We start from the raw sequence: 7,500 nt of genomic DNA on the forward strand, positions 1-7,500 counted from the left end.
ATAAATAATTAAATAAATAAGACAACAATGATGATAAATAAGCAAATAAATATAAAACATGAAGACACACATTCACACATACACCCACACATGCATAACAGATATGCCCCCAAAACGCAGTTTCATAGATATGAAAGCACAGTCAAATACATATAAACGTACATGAGCTCCAACACACACACACACACACACACACACACACACACACACACACACACACACACACCACAAATTTCCCTGCACCTCCTCTACCCCCTCCTCCACACACTCGGAGTTTCTAGTCTATGTATCGCAGCTTCCACGGCACACACACCCACACACACACACAAACACGCACACGCACACTCACACACACAGATGAACACTTGTACAAGCACACACACACACGTCCATATCTCCCACCCCCAACCCCACACACATATATACAAATGTATATATATAGTATATACGTTCCAATATCCTGATGCTCCCACAGTGTAGGCATGCATACACTCACATACCTCATCCTCTATCTCACCTCCTCCCTGCACCCCCACCTTCCCCTCACAAACACACACACACAACACACACACACACACACACACACACACACACACACACACACACACACATGCACAGAACTCTCCTGACACTTTTGTACACTTACACTCTCACGCATGCACAAACGCACTCAAAAACATAGACCCACACATACACACAAACACACACATACACACACGCACAGAGGCTGCCACTGACTGGCCGCAAGAGGGATGGGAAAAGATCTCTGATGCCAAGAATGTGGCGTCTAGTGTGTTGCTCAGTCTACTGTATTTGGAAAAGCCCAAAGAGACTCTGTTCCGTTTTGAAGAAATTTGCGCAATGTTGGTTTGGAAATGATGCCGATATTTGTTTGATTAGCAAAGCATCGTGCTCTACCTTTCATGTTAGACTTACGGCCGCTCCCGCTCTCTGCTTTTATTTCTTTGAGGCGATCGATGGTGTGATGGCCTTGTACCTGTTCTTTTTGATATTCTTTGACTTTTCTGAGGATTTCCGATTTTCCTAGATGTAGGCCGCTCGTTGGTGTTGCGTTACCAGCAAGTCTGTCAGCTCGCTCATTTCCCTTAACTCCTGCATGTCCCGGGCAGTATGACCATGTGATTTTTTTTATCTGAAAGTTGCGCATTGCCTTATGCCACTCTGGGCTTCCCATTCCGTTTTCAATTTTCTGTATGAGGTTCATTGAGTCGGTTAGAATCATGGCATGTTGGTTTCCGGGCGTATGGATGGACGATAGCCACTGGAAGGCATGTGTCACAGCTTCAACTTCCATCGTTAGGCTGGAGGTTGTGACTTTGTAGGCAGCATTCTCTTCCCTAACTGTTTTTCCATTTTGTTTCGCAGTGAATCCCCAACCGGATTGGTCTTTGGTGACTGAGCCATCTGTGTATATGATGATGTCCTCTTCTTTACTGTTTTCTTCTATGAGTAGCTTCACTTCCGCATCAGTTTTGCCCTCTGGCCATTCCCGACAATGTCTTCCTAGAGTGGGTGAAATGGCTGTGTTGAATAGATGGTTGAGGTTTTCGGGGTTTTTCTCCCATTCTTTTGTTTCTTTCAGGTCTTGTAGTCGGCATACTAGCTGGATTGTGTCTTCTGCTTGCCCCATCCATGATCTTCCTCGCCCTAGACGGCTGCCTTTTGGTTCTTTGACTGCGTCATGCAGTGGGTTTTGAGGGTTTTCTAATGCTTTGAAGTAGGTCTTGACCTGTTCTAACTTGTTTCTGGCCTGCACTGAAGGAAGGTCAAGCAGGTATCGCATGGTTTCTGTGGGCGTGTCTTTTGTTGTTCCAAGGATCAGCCTCATAGCTTCATTTTGTACTCTTTCTAATTTTAGGAGGTTGCTTTGAGACGGTGTTGTTAGCCCAAGTCCGTAGTCGATCACACTGAGGACGAGTGATTGGTATAGCAGGAAGAGGTGGCGTTGTTCAATACCTTTGGTTGCGTAGATAGATAGATATATGGAGGGAGGGAGGGAGGGAGGGAGGGAGAAAGAGAGAGAGAGAGAGAGAGAGAGAGAGAGAGAGAGAGAGAGACCGAGAGAGAGATATCCAGACATATATATATATATATATATAAATATCTGGATTCCTTGATGAATTTACAGAAAATTTGTCTATTAATGTTGGTGGTGCATTACCTGTCATAATCTTTTGCATCATGATTCACCTTTATTGTACTCTAATCTACGGGTTAGTGTGAGAATATTCACTTGCTTATAGTCTGAGTCTAAAAGGGAAGAGAGAGAAAGAGAAAGAGAGAGAGACGGACAGACACACAGACAGAGTTAGATAAATATATATATATATATATATATATATAGATAGATAGATAGATAGATAGACAAATAAACAGATAGATAGAGAGATATATATAGAGAGAAGAGAGACAGACAGACAGAGATAGAGAGAGAGAGGCAGACAGACAGACATACAGAGATAGACAGACAGACAGACAGACAGATGGACAGACAGACAGATGGACGGACAAGCGGAACAGAGACAGGAACAGTGACAGAGATAATATTCAACAAAAGAAGAAAAGGGAGAAAAAGAAAAGAAAAGAAAAGAAAAGATGAAAGCAATTCAATTCCATTTACCGTAATGCCAAGACCAGAGAAGATGAATATGGATCCAACTTTGCCGTTATTGACGGTTGCCGTGTGAATGTTTGTACGTTTTTTTGCCCCCTCCCCCTTTTTTCCCCCCCACAATCACAAAAAAAACCCCACAAACCCATACACATCTTCCCTTTTATTCGCTTCACGAAAGGAAAGCAATTTTCTGACTTTGAGTTTTGGATTTTGGCTCGATATTGGTGGTTGTGGTTTAGCCGCAACGGAGCGCTCCCTATCCCACCCTGTCAATAAAATGCAATGCAATGCAGTGCAATACAATACAATACAATACAATGCAATGCAATGCAATACAATACAATACAATACAATCTGGATTCTTCTACGCACCATCCCTAACCCCGCATACAAAAAAAAAGAAAAGAAAAACAACGAAGAGAGAGAGAGAGAGAGAGAGAGAGAGAGAGAGAGAGAGAGAGAGAGAGAGAGAGAGAGAGAGAGAGAAACAACTGTTGTTTTTTTTTTTTTTTTCTAGAGTGCCCACAGTAAATGGCTGATGATTCGTGTGGTCAAAATCTTGAACTTTCGTTAAACGCCCGGGACAGTGAAACGGTGGGTTAATGATGAAGATTTATATATCATCATCCATACATCATCAGACCTAGTGATTTCAGTTCGTTATCATATCACTCAACTAACTAACTAGCTAACTAACTAGCTAACGAACTAGCTAGCTAGCTAACGAACTAACTAACTAACTAACTACCTGTCTGCCTACCTAACGAACTAGCTAAGGAACTAACGAACTAGCTAACTAACTACCAAACTAAGCAACCAACCAACCAACCAACCAAACAAACAAACAACCAACAAACCAACCAGACTACCAACCAGCTAACCAAGCACCTGCCAACCAGCTGACCAACTAACTACCTAACTGACAAAAATGAATAGTATGATCAGCAGGACTTGCCAAGACAATCCTGCCAAGCATAGTACAAGGAAGGAGAAGGAGAAGCAGACAAAAAAAAAAAAAAAAAAAAAAAAAAGAAAAAAAAAAAAGAAGAGGAAAAAAGAGATGGAAGGACAACATTTCTCAATGGACAGGCCTGTCAAACAACATCCCTCAATGGACAATGGACAGGTCTGACAACAACCCTCAGTGGATAGGCCTGACAACATCCCTCAATGGACAATTGACAGGCCTGACAACATCCCTCAATGGACAATTGACAGGCCTGACAACATCCCTCAATGGACAATTGACAGGCCTGACAACATCCCTCAGTGGACAATGGACAGGCCTGACAACAACCCTCAGTGAACAGGCCTGACAACATCTCTCAATGGACAATTGATAGGCCTGAAAACACCCCTCAATGGACAATGGATAGGCCTGACAACATCCCTCAATGGACAATGGACAGGCCTGACAACATCCCTCAATGGACAATGGACAGGCCTGACAACATCCCTCAATGGACAGGCCTGACAACATCCTTCAATGGACAATAGACAGGCCTGACAAACAACATCCCTCAATGGACAGGCCTGACAACATCCCTCAATAGACAATGGACAGGCCTGACAACATCCCTCAATGGACAATGCACAGGCCTGACAACATCCCTCAGTGGACAGGCCTGACAACATCCCTCAATGGACAGGCCTGACAACATCCCTCAATGGACAATGCACAGGCCTGACAACATCCCTCAGTGGACAGGCCTGACAACATCCCTCAGTGGATAGGCCTGACACTGAGTGACGCCTTGAGAGAGACGAGGAGCAGAAAGAAATGGAGTGAACTGGTTGCCTGGTCATCTGTGGTGCCCCCAAGGGCTTGAGACTTCGAGACAGAAGAAGGAAGATAGACAGACAGACAGACAGACAGACAGACAGATAGATAGACAGATAGATAGATAGATAGACACAAACAGACAGCTAAACAGATAAATAAATAGACACAAACAGCTAAACAGATAGATAGATAAATAGAGATAGACACATACAGTTAAACAGATAAACAGATAGATAGATAGATAGATAGATAGATAGATAGATAGACAGACTGACTGGCATATAGACAGGCATAGATAGACAGACAGACACTACAGGCATAGAAAGAAAGAAAGAAAGAAAGAAAAATAGATAGATAGATAGATAGATAGATAGGTAGATAGACAGATAGATAGATAGATAGATATACAGATGGGCAGATAGATATACAGATGGGCAGATAGATAGATAAACAAATGAATAAATATGCCTATCAAAGAAAGATATTATCGTACTTTTTGTCAGCGGTTCTTTGGGATAATATGTCAAACTTACACAAAAACACATTCATTATAGGAACCAACCAAGAAATCGGAGAAGAGCACAGGGCCCTTATCCAACTGACCCTTATCAAACTCCTACCTACATTACCACTATCAGAAACGCACACAACACTTTGAGGCGCATGGCGAGATGCCAGTTTGATACTGAACATCCATGTGATCCAGTTAATAATTTCTGGCATTGAGTGAGCGTCTGGTGCTTTGGACAATTAAAGCCATAAGCTATACACGGTCACCATTTGATGTGTACCACGAGCAAAAACGAAACACACACATGCATACACATAAGGGAAGAAAAAAAAAGGGTATGTGGTTGTGGGGTTTGTGCTAGATTGATTTTTGTCGTCGTCGTCGTCGTCGTCGTTGTTGTTGTTGTTGTTGTTGTCGTTGTTGTTTCTTCTTCTTCTTCTTTATGTGTTTATTATTGTTAATGTTGTTCTTCTTTGTTCTTTTTTTTTCTTTGTTTCATTTATACAGAAAATAATTTTTTAATGGAATTCGCATTCATCAGATTCATCTACCTGTTTGCTTTATTTGTCTTGCTTTAAAAAAAAAAAAAGTTTCATTTTGTATTTTTTATTATTCGTGATGGTGCGATTACCAGCACCACCACGATCATCATCATCACCATCATCGTAATCGTTGTTGTTGTCGTCGTCATCATCATCACTGTCGTCGTCGTCGTCTTCATCATCCCCGTCATCTTCCTCCTCCTCCACGTCAATAGTTTTATCCGTATCATTCTTCTTTTTCCTCTCTTTTCTTTTCTTCTCCTTTTTTAAAATAAAAAAAAAAATCCGACCTCAATTAAACATCCAGTTGTATTCCTCGCAAGGGTGAGATGCTTCGACACACACCACCATCACAGCCGCTGCGGTTGTTCTTACAACAGCAACAACAACTACTACTACCCTTTTTACCGAGTCCTTTCGCCACCACCGATTCATTCAAGACACTATTCCACTATTCCCTCTCATTCATCACACGGAAGCTGTAACCAGGAATAAGTGACCCCCCACCCACCCACCCTCCTACACACACCCCTTACGCAAGTCTCTAACTTACACACTGAGCACTCACTCTCGAACCGACGAACTCACTCACACAACCACCATTGCCTTCGTTACTCACTCACTCACTCACTCACTCATTCACCCACCCGCCCACCCACTCACTCACTCGTTGTGCTCACCCGCTCAGTCATCTTCTCACTCGTTCACCACCCACCATTTCACTCACTCATTCATCCACCCACACACCCATCAGCTCGCTTACCCACCCACTCATTCACTCACCATCCACCCACAAGCTCTCTCACATCTGCACACTCATTCACACAACCCACTCACTCATCCACGCACCCACTCACTCATCCACACACACACACTCACTCGCCAACGCACCCACCCACCCACGCGCTCACTCACTCACTCACTCACCCACACATCCACTCATGCGCCAGCACACCCACTCACTCATTCACCAACACACCCACCCACTCATCCACACGCCCACTCACTCGCCGACACACCCACCCACCCACGCGCTCACTCACTCACTCACCCACACACCCACTCACTCACCCACACACTCACTCACCCACCCACCCACCCACCCACTCACTCTCCCACATACCCACTTACTCGCCCACACACCCACACTCACTCATCCACACATCCACTCACTCGCCAACACACCCACTCAATTACCTACACACAAACTCACTCGCCAACTCACTTACCCACCCACGCGCTCACTCACTCACTCGCCCACACATCCACTCACTTACCAACACACACACTCACTCGCCCACACACCCACTCACTCTCTCTCCCACATTCCCACTTACTCACCCACACACCCACCCACTCACCCTCCCACATACCCACTTACTCGCCAACACACCCACACTCACTCTCCCACACACTCAACCCCCCACACACCCACTCACTCGCAACACACTCACCCACCCACGCACTCACTCACTCACTCACCCACACATCCACTCACTCACCCGCTCATTCACCCACATACCTACTCACTCACTCACCTACCCACCTACCCACCCACTCAATAACTTTTTTTTTTTGCTGCCCCATCATCTGCACCGTTTCAGTGGCATTACTCTCACGCCGCTCATTTAGATGCCCCCATACACGGCCACACCCGGGTTCGTCCGTCGCAGTTCCAGCGTCGGCAGTCCACAGGGAACCATCGATGTTAGGTCGCCTGGAGGCCACACACCAGAGGAGACCCTGCACTGCTGCTGAGTCACTTCGGTGGTGTTCAGTGGTGCCTGTTCTGTTTTAACGTACTTAGGACACCACCTACTAAGCCCCCTACGAACGATAATAATGGCTTAGTCGCGGAGCCAGACTGAGTGAGCGTCTCTCCCAGAGTGGAGACCGCCACCACGTCCTTCAAACAACAGCCCCCCATGAATCTGCCGACACTGACGACATTGACAGGGCTCACCCCAAGCACGGAAATGGAGGCGCATCGAAACTGAGGTCACCATGAGAGCAGGGCATGAAAGGCCAC

At 45.1% G+C, this 7,500-nt stretch overlaps 1 protein-coding gene and 1 long non-coding RNA gene across 2 annotated transcripts in view; one reads left to right on the top strand and one right to left on the bottom strand.

The window, feature by feature from the left end:
• LOC143286945 (uncharacterized) overlaps window positions 1-7,500 on the top strand; it is a 380,932-nt gene that overhangs the window by 171,474 nt on the left and 201,958 nt on the right. The gene's annotated exons all lie outside the window — the stretch shown is intronic.
• The window catches only part of LOC143286940 (uncharacterized), a 151,379-nt gene that overhangs the window by 29,288 nt on the left and 114,591 nt on the right, over window positions 1-7,500 (bottom strand). The gene's annotated exons all lie outside the window — the stretch shown is intronic.

Source organism: Babylonia areolata, chromosome 10 (assembly GCF_041734735.1).
Source record: "Babylonia areolata isolate BAREFJ2019XMU chromosome 10, ASM4173473v1, whole genome shotgun sequence".
Classification (NCBI taxonomy): Eukaryota; Metazoa; Mollusca; class Gastropoda; order Neogastropoda; family Buccinidae; genus Babylonia; species Babylonia areolata.